At 40.7% G+C, this 15,860-nt stretch overlaps 1 protein-coding gene across 2 annotated transcripts in view; it reads right to left on the bottom strand.

The window, feature by feature from the left end:
- EPS8 (EGFR pathway substrate 8, signaling adaptor) overlaps window positions 1-15,860 on the bottom strand; it is a 139,852-nt gene that overhangs the window by 100,667 nt on the left and 23,325 nt on the right. For both annotated transcript variants that reach the window (XM_068948209.1, XM_068948175.1), the window contains exon 2: window positions 4,790-4,942. The gene's annotated coding sequence lies outside the window, so the exon portion shown is untranslated. The remainder of the gene's footprint in view (window positions 1-4,789; window positions 4,943-15,860) is intronic.

Consider the following 15,860-nt stretch of genomic DNA (forward strand, 5'->3'; position numbering starts at 1 on the left):
TACTTCTACCACTGAGACTTCACCAGTGCTTTAAAGCACATCTCAAAAATGCAAAATATTCATATATATTTAAGCTTGTTTTTGCATCAGTATGCAGTTGTTAGATTAGCTTCTCATATCTCAATACGAAAAACTTATCTATTTTCAGCTGTAGCACACTTCTATTTATTGTAATATTTATCGATAAATGGAGGTTAGGAAGAAACAATACTAACCCATGGACAGGTTTTTTTTTTTTTTTTTTGCTCTCTCTCTCTGTATATATATATTAAAGTATTATTTGCAATACTATTATGACGGGGGAGGGAGAAATCTCATTTAACTAGTACTTCCCTTTTTTCCTTTTACAGAGTACCCTTGTCAGTATATTTCCCTATCCACTACCCTTGCTCAGGTCCAGGTAGCGCGACAAAGCTCGGCACCACAAGCTTGGGCAAGCAAACGCAGCAGTGGCTCCCGCTCCGCGCGACGGACCACCCCGACGCCTGCTGGCTGGCGTCAAAGTCGCGCGAGCAAGTGCTTCAGCCGACCAAGATCGTGTCGAGAACTACCTGCAAGGCAGCGGTTCTGTTAACTCATTTTGGGGGAAACGGGAGACCGCGGCCGGAGCGCACGCTCTGTGACCGGGGTGAAAAGCCGTGTGATCAGCACTATTGTTTTACATGCAAGAAATAAGCCCGGTGCGGGCACGCACGGGGCTCACACACCCTCCGCGAGGGCTATTCATCACCACAGCAACCTCTCCAAACAGAGGCGGAGGCCAAGCCAAACAGTCCCCGTCTTCTGACGAAAGCAGAGGAAGGGTGCTCTCCGCCTGCACCCAACAGGAGCCTTGTTTGCTTGTTTTCATGTAGTTGGATCTCATTTGCTAATTTAATTTTCCTCAGCCCAGCATGCACACCCCGAGCAGAGGACGGACTTCCTCATTCAATAAAAAGATTCTTCTATACCTCGAGTCAACAAGGACACTAGAAGAAGTGACTAATTTAGAAGTCTTCCTAGCTATGGGCTGGGCAAACGCCATATTTCATTACATATACATACCATCGCTTGCCCCACCTTCCCTGCACCCTTCCCTATATACTAGGAATAGTTTCTGCGAAATAAACTCCCTACCTACAAACAACAAACAAGCCTGTTTAGCTACTGCAGACAGTAGACCATTGCCTGTATGAAAGTCTGTCCCGTTCCTTCCCTCCTATTTCTCCCCCACCACTCCTCCTCTTCACCTGCTCTTTCACTCCACAGGAGCTTAATGATTTTGGATAGGCTGAGAAAACTTGGCTGAGACAGTAAAATAACTGTGAATTCAGCGCAAATCGAAAGAACGGTGTCTCTTCTCGCTCTTAATCTGGAAAGAACAGGCTAAAAAAAAAAAAAAAAAAAAAAAAAAATCAGTCCTCGAGTCACTGAAGAGATTACGATCCTTTCTCAGCCTCCGCAGCTCCAAACCAGAAGGAAAGCCACTGTCTGCAGTGACAAGCTGTCGACACTCGGCTAGCAACGCGGCTCTCGCTTGCGACACCGATCCTCAGCCCGCAGAGCCAGGCACGTGCGCACCAGCACCCACACCACATGTAATGACAGTGCTCCTAACACCCAGACTTCAGTGCTGTACCAAAGGCAAATCCTCCACGCAAGCAGCTAGGTCTCGGACATCTCGGTGTGAGAACGCCCTCTCTATCTTTTGGATTTAACAGATAGAGCAATCAAGCATTTTGAAACACGGAATTAGAAAACAATGGCTTTAAAGAATTTTTATTTTTTAGATGCTAAACCGAGGTGATAGGAGCAGATAACAATAATTCTTAGAGGTTAAATCCATTTACTCCCATCAAGAAAGAAGGTTAGATTTTGCTATAATGATTTTGCTATAATGAAACCACCAGAAATACTCATCTAGCTCTAGCAACTCCACGGATCAAAGAAAAACTTATGCAAAAAAGAGCATGTCTTGGTTTGCTTTTTTGTTTAAATCCCCCGTTTAAGCTAATCTTTTCTTAAGGCTCAAAATATTAATTGATAGCTGATCAGTCACTTGCAGACTTACAATAGTTTGCAATTTCGTGAGGTGACATGGGGGAGCAAGTTCATTTACCTGATTCTAAAATACTTGCAGCAGCCAATCACTTCGATATAACGCTGCCCTGACACCAAGGGATGCCTATAATTAAGAAAAATCACTATGTACATGCCAAAAACAGCAAACAATTCTGCACGTGAGAATTCAGGTTACAGATAAAGTTTAAAACTGCTATTTCAAAAGAACACATTGCGTTTGCAAGTAGCGAAGGGGAATAGAGCAGGATTTAAAGCAAAGTGCAAAACACCGTCTAACTCAAGCTGCAGGGTGATCTCTAGGTATGGTGCGCTTGAAGGTCCATGCCCATGGTATTACTCAGCTCTTTCAGAAATAGAACTCCATTTGAACTCACGCACATTTGTAAGTGAGTAAGGACAGGACAATGGGGGAAGACAAACCTATTAAAATGGGCATATTCATCACCCAAGGCGACCTACGTCACAGGCCAGCACAATCACTACTTGACATGATAAACAGGCGTTGGCCAACTCAATCTTTATTTGTACAAGGAATTTTCAAGTGCACCCTCCTGAAGATCTTAGTTTGCAAAAGAATTCTCTGCATACAATCAAGAGATACTTTCCCACCCAACTAAAAGCAAGCAAAGAGTTTTTTCCTGCTCCCTCCATGCTGGCATTCAGAGTTATGAGACAGCCTGCCAGCACAGGTATGACAGTGAGCAAGCAGCTTTGAATCTGGGACCTTCCTGACCAAGACACAGGCATACTTCCATTGAGCTGTAGGAGAATAATTTTATCTACATGAAAGGATGAGGCTTCTGTAAAAGCCTGTGGTCTCTAACTTCTAGTAATTGAAAATACTTACTGGTAAGAAAACACTCACTTACCCAAGAGATAAGAGTTTTACATAAAAACACACTGCTTAATTACTACCTTGCTTTCTCTATTTCTATCCACCCCAAAAAATTAATTGTGTCAATTTTAACAACTTTTTCCTCAGAAGATGCCGGAGTTAGCAATGGAGTTGTTAGACTCTTTAGGCTCTGGGGTTCAGAGTTCTGCGGTGGTGTAAAGCGACTGCATATACCTCCAAGCAATCCTCAAGAGAGCAGCTGCTGTGCTTGAACTGAAGCTGGAAGAACAGTGGTAAACCAATGATGTGAATTTAAGGGCAGTTATCTTGCAACTTGCAAAAACACAATAGACGCTTTACCATAGTGCAAAATTAGGTATTCCAAACTTTCCATTATTTAAAACATACTGGTTTTAGCCTGGTTTAATAGATTATTGAACCTTGAAATACGTCATCAAATTCCTTGTTCAGTCTTTGCCTCTTCTAGCCTAAAGCCAGAATTACACTAGCCTGAAAAATTATAAACCTCTGCTGCCAATCAAGTTTGCAGGTACAGCTCTGTGCTGTATCGACCTTCAAGCTTTTGTCCAAATGCACTAACACATACTGTTAACAATGAGTTAAAAATCCGAGGAACTTGGACAAGAGCCCTGGGCTTATCTTTCCCTTCTCATACCCACCCCTACAAGGCGCTCCTTTTATCTTCTCAAGAAGATAACTTTAAGTGTTTTTGCTTAAAGCCCCAATTGTGAAATCTGATATTCATAAAAAGATTCAAATCTGATGCCAAGTTGTATTGTACTGATGTTTTAGGGAGACTCCATCCACATATACAGCGTCTACTTTACCCCAACTAAGCTGCACAAAGGTGTTTAAATGATTAGCTATAGCTAAGGGCACATATTTTTGTTTTTAATAGTGAATGTGTGCTTTATAGACCAGGCTGCATCTCATCAATAATAATTCCTTGGTGCAACACTTCTGAGACAACAAGGAGTCAGCCCAGCATGGTAGCACCTTAAGCAAAGCAGGGTGTTAAGAGGTGCAAGGCAGCACTCCACACATTTGCTCACACAGAATTGCAGAGCCTCAGCTGCTGGAAGAAGCAGATTGCTATTATTTTATCGGGGGGAGGGGGGGAGGAACCTACAGATGGGAGAAATTGACTGGAAATCACCCCTCCCCTCCAAAAAAAATTGCTAGCCGTTACCTTTTGCAGAGGGGATATAACTATTATTGAATTGAAGACAGACATCAGTGGTCAAAATAAACATACTTTTTTCTTTACAAAGCATCTTCAAAAGGCAGTTGGCCATGAAGTTTGTCTGCACACACCCACATGGAGATTAAAAAAAAAAAAAAAGGCACACAGCTACATAAAAGGCTTTGGAGAGTTTCATTTTCTGTTCAGCTGGAGAGAGGGTGCATAAGTGCATGCATGCACACACAGTCATTTTTAATCATCCCCATGCTGATAGCAGCCAGTTGCTACTGCTGTTATCAGAGCTCCACAGCTTGTATTTTCAGACCATAAAGTGTTAAAGCACACAGTATAAAACCTCCTCTGATTAAAAAAAGCTCTCTGATACTGTCTAGCGCAACATACCTATGGCTCCAGATTGAAAGCCTGGCCTCACCAGGAAGTTACTCATTTGGGAGAGGGAGGGGAAAGAAAAAAAATCCATAAACATACAAACAAATAGGAAGGATTTGCTAAGATTATCTGGTAACCTGGACCAGCCCCCTTTTCTCTAAGCTAGTCAGTCACCCTCCTGGAAAAACAAGCAAGGCAATCAAATCTTTGTATCCCAAAAACTGCAGTTTGCTAGAACTCGTCAGTTATTCAAGGGTGAGCAAGGGAGAAAGGAGCAGTGGCGTTCACATGCCACTCACCAGTAACCACTTATGCAGATGCCATGTGCCTGGGATGGGAACCGCAGCCTCGGTAGATGCCGTCCCTTCCACTGCTTGATCCGCGAGCTCAAGTGGCTGACATCTCCTCTCCAGAGGCACTTTGAAGGGGGCTGCCCAAAAGGAAATTTTTCACTGGAAAAAACAGAAAAGAAAAAGGTTCAGCTTTGCAATTCCACTGAATGCCGCCAGTTAGACTTACTAAGGACTCACTTTTTAAAATCTGATTTCCCCTTAGCATAAGGGAGAAAGATATTTCTGGCTAGAGTTATCTGCCGCTTCCAGAGGTGAACTTCCTAAAATACCAATGGTATCAAAAAGAATTCATTCACACAGCTGACAGGAGCCTCACAGTCCAGATAATCCATATCCAACCTGTGATTTCAAACACAGCTTTGGGCTGGGTCTCTCCTCAAGGGTGTAGTGGTTAAGTTTATAAAGCGGTGGAGGGAGCTGATGCGCTCAGCAGAGGCGAGAAGGCAGCGAACCCAAAGGGAACAAAATCCCTTATGGCTGAGTCTGCCCCAGATTAGTGGGAATCCGCAGAGAGACCATAATCCCTCCAACCGGGATGAGCAGCCGTTGCTCACCAAGCTGCCTACCAATATGCGTTTCCTCCAACAGTTTCGGGCTATACATAGAGGACTCCATTGAGGGGGAAAAAACATGTTCTGTGATCACGCAGGCAGCGTGGTGGCCGCCACTGTGGAGGCAGGCGGTGTAGAGCAAGCATCCACGTGCCACGGCCACCCAACCCCAACAGGAGATGGCACCACACGCGCTCATCCTGGCAGAAACCAGCGGCAGTTGCAGACACACACTCCCTCCCTCCACGCTGGCTGGGTTGGAGCGGATGGAGCGTATGGGGAAGGAGGATGCAGGAAAGGGAGAATAATACAAAAAAACAAGCTGAGAGGCAGGAGAAAGAGAGAGCAAATGCTGTAGCTTTTTTTGAAAGGGACGATTACAGGATTCCCCTATTTTCTCCCCAAATGTTTGCTATCCATCAGCTTTGAATCTGACATTCAATATTTCAGACAAGCTTAGTCCACCTCCTCAACATCCTTTTCTGCTTCATTTCTTTAGTCATATCCAACACTTCACTCTGACCCAGTCATAGCTGCAAGTCGCTTACTGCCTTTAACTGGACCATCCCAGAGGCTGACCAATCTTTCACATTTTACTAAATCTGCCCTAATTACAATTGTATGTTCTTATTATTTACACTCTTTGGGGCATCATCTTGATATTATCCCAACTCTGACTTCTGTAAGAGGTTCCAACCACCACCCTCCCTTACAGAGCCAACCCTGCAGTGATGTTTTCCATTTAAAAATAAATCCAGTTAAAAATAATTTAAAAATACAGATCAATTTGATATAACAGAGAGCAAGCAGAGAATTAGGCAGAAGCAGTAACAAGTCAATACAGTAAAAGAGTAAGCAGCAATAGGTCAAGTCAGTCCATCGGAATTGATCTGGTAGTTGCATGTTCATTTATGAAGTGGTATATTACGCTACTATGTATATTGAACCTTACCAAGTTGCTTACTAACACAATCGGATTACAGAGGTGGTTTTTCTGGTGACTAAAAACTTAGAATTCCAATATAGTACGAGAAAGTAGGCCATTAATGGTTTATTCACCAGGAAACTTAAGCTGAAGGAAATTCTGATACGTTGGCACAACATACCAAGGCAGCATGGACTACTTCCCATTGAAATATCATTTCCCAGCCACTAGCATGTGTTCACGGCCCTCGGGCAAGACGTTTCACCTCTCCGTGCCCATTTTCTGCCTTGCAAAATATGGATAATGGTATCAACCTTCTTAATAAAATACGAGTGCAAATGGTGAAAAGCACTGTGAGAGCCAGGTACCATTACCAGCACATTAAATGCCTGCCAGTACAGTTAAGTCAATAAAGGAGGGTTGCTGTTGATTTCAGAAGAGCCAGGACCAAACCGAAAAAGCAACGTACCAAAAGAGCCCCCAGAAAAATCATGGGGAGACCTTTGCGTGCATGTGTGTCTCTCAAACAAAAAAGCAAGAGGACAGATTCAGCCACCCGAGGATATGGCAAAGAAGAAAAGGGGATACAGTCGAAAGTTACCTCCAAACCAAACAGGCTAATCTATAAAGCTCTGAGACAGGACAATAGGCTCAGCTGTAATATATATATTTATTAAAAAGACAAAAAAAAGACTACACCTCTTTTCCAGTAGTCATTTGTGGTCTCTGTAGCCTTTTACATAGAATTCAATTGTATTGAGCAATGTGGAGGAATTAAAGAATTCTGCTAAGAAAAGAAAGCATCAAATATTAGTGTAATCATTATTTTAAAGCTCCATGTAATCATTATTTTAAAGCTCCTCAGCTCCAATATTTGTGACAGATGTTGAGATTCTGCTTTGAAACCAATGAAAAATAGAAGAAAAACACCCACAGATTTCACTGCTTAGTCTCAGAGCTCCTCCTTGCTAATGCGAATTCACTGTTTGCAACCCTGGACATGAATACAGTTAATGAATAATGACTGTGCAAACAAAATATCAGATAGTGATGGGAGGTGGAGGGAAGGGTGAAATAATTGCGTGGGTGGCTCAGATGGGATTTGGCATCAATTAGAAAAATTGATGCCTTCTTAATTATTAGGAAAAAGGCTTTGCTAGAAAGATAAGAAACATGGCGATCAGTATTTTACTTTTTGTATTTAAATGTACGGAAGTGGAAAGTCGGAAAGTTTTTTTAATATAGCTTTTTCTCACAAATTATTTCCTAATAGGCGTGCAAACCTTCACCTCACTTCAAAGTTGTTACAGCAGAGATTTATTCAGATAGCACGTATGTCTGCTTTTATCACCCTCTGGGAATACTACTTACTACAAGTAGGACTGCCTCCTACAAGGTACAAGGTAACTCTCGTTTCCCCTCTGGTTAAGAGCTCCAGTCAATAGGTGTTAAGGCCACTCACAGAATCAGTCCAATAACCTATTAACATCACTCAAGATCCCCTCTAATTGCTTCCATTGAACAGGTTATCAAAAGAGGGCACTAGAGATTTCTCCCTGTTTGATTAATGTTGCACAGCACACGTTTCATTCCCTGCGCTTATTCCTAATGCCAGAAGCTCACGCCAAATTCTCACACGCGAGAGATGGCTAATGCACTCACATGAAATGCATTGCCCTCACTACTCCTTTAGACAGTAAGCCAAAGTAGCTTAATAATATCCCTAAAAAAATTTAAAACAAAAAGGAAAAGAATATCTTGCCACAAAGCTCGCATGCCATTCTCGAGCTACCAGATGAAGAAATATTCTTTATAATCATGGATGTTTTACTGCTACACTGTACTTCTGTAGCTCTTCTCCAGTAACATCAATAACCGTACAAGCCATATTTACATGATCACTTCTACAATCAGATATAATCACTTCTGAGTAAGTACTATTTTATAAACATTGCTTCCTATACTACAATTTACAGACCCATTTATATCGTTCAATTTTTTGATCAGTAGTCTCAAATAGTGTTTAGAACATTTAATTATATTACCCATCTAAATCTGCAGATGTGACTTATAAAGGGAAAGCACAATTACACAAGACAGAACGTATCCAGGAAATAGGAACTGTGATACTTAATCTTGCAAAATGACCAGGAGATAATTTAAAGTAAGGTATCTACAAAGAACAGTATCTGTGCCAAAAGACTGTTTGTATTGGTTTTGTAAAGAGGGGACAGAATGTTCTTTTCCAAAGAACCACAAAACAAACTTCCTGAACCAATGCGAGTTTTATTTTTGCTTGTATTTAATCCAAGCTAGTGCAGCCTAGCCAGACTTACTTCATAAAAGAAAAAAAATCCAATTAATGTGCCATTGCCTTGTCTTGAAAAAGCACACACACATCCCAATAGTAAGTAAAAGAACTGGCTACCTGAACAGCCAACTAGCACCACTGCTGCTCTATGAAATTAATAATAGTCTGGAAGTCTTTTTTTTTTTTTTAAATCTTTTTTTTTTTTTAAAGTCATTTATCCATAATATTCTAAGCAGTTTTAATCAAGTCATTTCTTCTCTGTGCCAGTCCATTGAAACACCCTAGGAGACCTGCAAAGTGCTTGAGAATGCGGAGGTAAGAAACGCAGCATGTCCACCTGGGTAAGGAAGCACGGGAAAGAACTTCAAGTCATCAAACACTGATTTACTTCCCATAATATTTGTTCCTAACCATTTACACATGTCCTCTAGCAAACAAAAATAACCTCAGATCAGCTTTTACTTCCTTTTACCTTACAGAAGCTGACGGGTATGTCCATAGGGAAAAGCTTCTTTGCAAGGCAAAGAGGAAAGCACTACTGCTAAGGTCAAAAGAGACAACAGATCATTTAGTCTGATGTTTTTGTCAAGTCTGTTTAGCAATAGTAACTGACAAAAAAAACCCCGATGATATACACCCTTTCTCCTACTAGGTGAGGAAACCAAGCTCCAGACAAAAACAACACACACACACACACACACACACACACACACACACACACACACACAGAAACCTGATGTCTAATTCAGCAATAGTTCTGTTTATATATGGCATTTGGGAAAGCTTCTTGACTAATAGAGAAATTTGCATTTTGCGGAATATTCAGTGAAAAGCTACTTCCAGATACACTACAAATACCATTTTTCCCACTGACATACCACAAGCATATTTACCACACACATACAAACATTTCTTTTCAAAGTCTTTTCAAGCTAAGACGCTTAATCATTTTGCTAGGAATAGGCAGAATGCCAAAGAGCTGGACCTCCGCAACAATCATGTATTAAAAAAAGACGCTTGCTAAAATATTCAACAAAAGTATCACTTCAAAGTGCTGCGCTACAATCCCATTGCAGAAAAGTCACCAATGAAATACCTCCCAGAACAAGGAAGGAGATAGAGGGGGGGAAGCTTTCAAAAGAACAATAAAGAGCCTGATGAAAGGGCAATAGAGGAACCTAAATAATTCAAGATCCTACCACAAAATACATTTCATGTTACCTATACTGGTACAAAGTGCCTTAAATCGGAGTCAAATTTCTAATAATTGACCATCCTGAGCGCTGCAGAAGTTCAAAGTTGCTATCCTTTCTAATTATTTTTATTTCTACTGCCCTTTGAATTCTTTTACCTTCCTTGGTCTGCCTGTACTTTCATGCCAGACTTGGTTTACTAATAGCTCACTGTTAGATGATTTTAGAGCCTGTTTACTTGTCAGTATTTCCTTGTTTATTTTCTCCTTTTTCCCAGCTTCAGCTTCTTGCCGGGTGAACAATGAAGTCTGTTTTACTTCCAGGTTCCTCCTGCCACAATGTTTGTGTTGCAGGCTCTGCAAGGAGCAGGTTTATTCATCTGAAAATAAATTTTGCCATTTTTTATTTTGTTTCATTTGAAAACAGGAAACAAATTATGTTAGGCTTAGGTTTTATATAAGTTGTTCCCAAAAATAAAATTAGGTCCACTTCTGAAGTTCAGCATGCAAAGATTAAACTGTCAAATATATTCATATACAGACTCTTAGTAAGTCTCCCTAACAGAAAGGCAAACCTCGGTAACATTCCTAAACTTATCCTTTCTAAATCTAAATAAAGGTAAATTAATATCAAGAGTCTTTGGCAGTTAAATCTCAGCCCTTCTGAAAACAATAGGTACTTGGTCACATATTTCAATAGACCCAGGATTTCTTGTTAGTGCTTCAAAAGACAACTCGGTCTCTTCAGATACATGTATACAGCAAACAGAGAAAACTCACAGCAGCATATTTTTCAGGAAGATTAGATTATTTTCTTCATATACCATTACAGACTTTAAAGATAGAGGCACGCACACAGAGTATTGCAATTGGGGAACACGCACATGGATGCTAGTATCTGGAGCATAAATTCCCTTCCTACTCCTGGTAAGCTTGTGAAATGCTCTTAAAAATCATATTGACTCTCAGACCTTTAACGAGCACCGACGCAGCTTAAAAGATGCGCAGGAAGCATCACACTGGGGATTGGAAAGGGCGTCTTATGTTACAACTGGCCTTTGTTTTTGGAAGAGAGCAGGGGGCACAAGAAAGGAAAGAGTCTTCGCAGGTGATCGGAACGTGTTCAGCGCACAGCTGCGCAAGCCTTCGTTCCCAGATTTACTGTGTTTGATGCGACTGGGAGAGCATTTTAAACGCTGAACCATGGCAGAGAGATTTTCCTTGCGGCAAAAGCACCTCTCAGATCCCTACTGCACCGTGCAGAAAGTCTGCATTTCACCTGCACCATCCAAACACGTCTTTTATTGTACTGTTGGCTTTTATTATCATCTTTTATTGTACTGTTGGCTTACAATGGGATACTGTTCACCACAGGTTTAAGAGCAGCAGACAGTTAACTCAGCTAATTCTTCAAGTTGACCTTGTTGTTTAATTTTCAGTTCAGAAAAAAAAAAAATTATCCCCAGAAGCAGGGAAACCACATGGATGCGCAGAGACTGGGAAAACAGATCATCCATCCTTTTCGTATCTCACCACTAGAGCCTAGGAAGAGCAAGACCCACCAAAGTAACTGCAGGCCTCAGCAGCAAGGAAAGTGAACTTTCCAAGCTACCTCCTATCAAATCCTTCCTTTCCCAGCCATCTCGTAAATAAGAGCCAAACCAGTCCAGGCAACTGCCCCGCTGTCCCCTGAAGAGTGATGTTCCTTTAGATTATTTCAAAAGGACAAAGTGTGCTACACAAGTGACCAACATTCATACTTAACAAATAAGGGAATTTACTTAGAATATCTGCTGATCTTGCCTTGTAGAAATCTGTTATATCTTGCTTGTCTTGTGAGACCTCTAGGGACTTGGAGGAAGGAAGCCCGAAAGACTAAAAGGGAACCCCTTCAGAAAGAGAAGGATGGGGAAGCAGCATGAAGGAGCACTGGATAACGAGACACTTGAGAAAACTCTCAGCCAAAAGGTGAACTACTGAACAATTTATTGCAACAGAAGGCATAATTTTATAACCATCTAATTATTGGCCCTTCCTGAACTCGATCCTTCCTAAATTTGCCACCACACTGTGAAATTGCATCATCAGGAAGATCTTGAATCTTTTCTGTATATCAAGTAAAGCACAAACAAGGGTCAGGCAGCCTTTTGAAATTACCTCTTCAAATGAGAGCACACCGGCTTCCACATCGATACACCCACAGAGTTCAACCCTATGACCACGACACTAATAAGAGTTATTTTAAGCATGTATTGTAATAAATAAGTTTTAGCGCCAGTAATTTAATCTTGGTATCTGAGAAGCAGAGGGTTTTTCCCCTACCATGACATAATCAAAAGTTGGTTCCAAGCTATATTGAGACTTGGATACAGAAAACATTTATCTTAAGTGAAGATATAGCACACCATACAAATGACCTTTGAAACATCTAAAACTTTTTATTAAGCTCATATCAGTCTTTTCACACACAAGCACATCAATTCACATTGTTTATACTCAATGATAAAAGTAAATACTCTTCATCAGTATGTGCTAACCTTTCTCTGAGAATCATAATCAGGTACACTATCAAGGTGTCCAGATGCCAAGATTTTTGATTCATTTCCATATTTCCCTCTAACACTATTTCTTACCTATTCCTGTAGATTTATCCTTCAGTAGAATCATTACATCAGAGCTAATCTAATCCGCTGCGGTCAAAAACATTGCTCCTTAAAAGTGATGTTTTCCAGTCCCTTCTGATATTGCCCATCTATGTAATAAAGCGTCTGCTCTCAGTCAAAGCAACCTGCTATGCAACTCAACAGCTAATGATTCTTTTTAATTCGTCATTAGTACTGACCACAGTTTTTGAAATCATCATCGTCTTCCATCTGACCTCCACTTTATGAAATAATGGCTTATCAGAATTTGATGTTCTTCATCGCATCCTGTTTCAAGTTAAATTATCCTAAAATCAATACAACTATGAAAAGCAAGGTATGTAATAGCCTTTATTAGTCCAGTAATGCAGTTGGGGGTAGGGGAAAAATAAAGAAAAAAAAAAAAGGCACAAACCAGCTTTCAAGCCAGCTATCTGGTCTAACAAAAAAGCAGCAAATTCTTTCGTCAAACTTGAAGGACGAACCGGGGATTCAAAAGTTTGCCTACCACGCAACATGGACAAGATGGAAAGTTTCTTGGGGCCCACTCTACTGCTTTAGAAGAAAATGTAACGTTTCCAATAGAACATAACTACTACTCCCTTAAAAAAAAAAATCACAGCAAACACATTTTTGTTTTATTTACTACTACCACTTCACTTCCTCTACAGCTAGTTCTTGCTGCACTAATACACATTAGCAGGAGCAACACAATCCAGAGCAGGACTCTGGCCATTCCAGAGCTCTCAAGACTTTGGTGGGCAGGAGTTTCAGGAGTCCCCGGGCTAGATATTCTCCTCAGAGCCTACAACGGAGTAATAAATAGGACAATGCCCTTGTTGTAAGACAAGGTTCCCTAGCTCTGTTTCCTGTATGTGATGACTGGTACCAAATAATGCCCAGGAACCCGCAAGAACCCTTATAAGGGACAATTACAATGTAATATTACTTCATAAATTCTCTCCAGTGGCTCCCCAGCCTAAGCTAAAAGTCAGCTAGGAATCAGGTCCCACTTGTAGAAACAAACAACCAACCACCAACCACTATTTACTTCTGTAAAGGCTTTCTTGCTAGTGTTTCTTTTGTTGAAGCCTACTGAAGGTCCTGGTTTCAGTAATGCCTTGAAGCAATGCCCTTCTACAAGCCAACATACTGTACAAAAAGGAAATCCTCATGTTTAAACATTTAAAGTGTCACCTTCCAACTTTTCTAAGCATCTCCCTTCCTCTGTTTTACAATTCAAGAACAAAAGGGTTTGTCCTTGATCTTATCCCTGTTTCTTTTCGACCTCCGTGTATCATTTAATCTGTGTTATTATTCGTCCCCCTACTAAGAAGGGGGATCCTGCAACGTAGCACGTAAGTACAGAAGACTAGCTAACATTCAAGAGTAGGACTCCCACACACAAGCCAATCCCAGACTAACTCATTGTACATAAAAATCAAACAACCTCTCTGCCCCGCCCCAACACACACACACACACACACTCAAAATTAAAAAATCTTACTTACATGGACACTTTTCCCTAGTTCCCGCTTGCATATCCCTTTTATTTCCACATTATTTTTGCCTGGAAATTACAATCAAAGCACAATAACCTAAAGCAACACTGCTGGATATAGTCATAGCAACACAGAATAAGGACGCAATCAGAAGTGGTGCGTATCCCATCCAGAAACTAAACACTGCAAAGTTAGGGAACAGGTTGCCAATAAAGTTCCCTTATGATGCCTAAAAGTTTGTCTTGCCAATAACAACATGGTATTTTAATTTTGTTTATTTTTGTTCAGTACATAGTCATGCATCATCCTTACCAATGCTTAATCCACTCAAACATAAAATCCCTCTGAGCAAACAATTCTTAATCCAGCATTTCACCACTTTTAAGTCTTACTGCCTGATTTCTACTGGGAAAAAATAGATAAATAAAAAGCAGAGACCCACTCTACCTTTCAAAACAACGTTCATCACCTTGTTACTTTATGAATTCAGAGCTACTTTTCTGATTGGTAATTGTGTCCATAAAATCTTGCCCACACTCCTGGATAAAAAAACCAACCGACCAAACAAAAAACCAAAGAGGCAACAAAGAAACCCACCCAAACTGGTAAACAAACTCAAGAAAAATGCAGTTAAAAATTGTGTTCGCTGCAGGTCGGAAGAGGTTTTGCAAAAACTTGGCATGGAGCAATAAACTCATGATCAAAACATAAAACTAAAAATAGGAGGTTGTAGTGGAAGGGCTGAGAATACAGGGTACCACAAAACACATCTCATGCACGTATACTACCAGGCTTGGAATAAAAGCCGTAAGTTTTTGCTGTTTTCAGAGCAGGTTTGCTTCAAACCCATAGAGCTCCTATGTGCAACCTTTCTAACAACTTCTTTCCCTCCTCACAGTCCCGCTCCCCTTTCACAGAAGTTCTGCCTTATACAATGGATAGGATAATTCTAGGATAATGTACATGCAGTAGAGGGTAATATATATGAAATAATGTATAAGACAATATATCCAGCACAGGACAATTCTGCATCTTCACGATCTGCAGAGGACAACAACATGTCCTAAACTCAAGCTGCCTGACTGGCAGTTAGGAAACAAGTTTTTCGATTGTAGAAGGAAGAAAATGGCTTAGTTGAACTGGGTGAAGCTGTGGCCACACTAGAACGGGCTAAACTTTAAATTCTTACTAAATATGCAGGTTTACCTCTAAACATAGGAAAAAAAAAGGTATATGTGGGAATTTTAATTAAATGTTAACAGTATCTGTATCATTGCAATCTATTAAATAGCCTAATAAACCACTGCATAATTTATTCATAGATTTGTGCTCAGCAACCTATTGAGAAGCCTTTCCAGAGGCAGAAAGTGAATGGTTGCTTAGCAAACTTCTGAACTTCTGTTAAGGCAAAACACATTAAAGCAAAGAAAGAGGAAAATATCTCCTCAGAAGTTTAATTTCTTAGGGACATTAAAAAAAAGTGGGGGAGGAGGGAGAGGAAAGAGATCTCCCTTTTTTAAGCTTAATGAGCAAAATAATATTTACCAGTGTAACTGGAAATCGACCTTTACCAGTTGTTTGTAGGAGAGCTAATGAGGTGAGAAATTCGAGAAGCCTCTCCACCACCTCAGGTAAGGTACTGCATTATTTACATAGTCCAAGCAGTGGTGATTGTGTGCTACTTAAAAACACTTTGTGCACTGTTATTAGAGTTTAATAATAAGTCCTCAGTGTGACCACAGTCTCCCTCCACTTTCCAGGAAGAAATAAAGATTGCTAAAACAAAGGAGGGATGATGAGGGAGAGAGGCACAGGGAACGCATGAAAAAAGACGGCTTGAGAGGAAGCAGTTTCATTTCACGGGAGGCTCAAAACACTGTTGTCACTGTAGTGC

Source organism: Struthio camelus, chromosome 1 (assembly GCF_040807025.1).
Source record: "Struthio camelus isolate bStrCam1 chromosome 1, bStrCam1.hap1, whole genome shotgun sequence".
Lineage (NCBI taxonomy): Eukaryota > Metazoa > Chordata > Aves > Struthioniformes > Struthionidae > Struthio > Struthio camelus.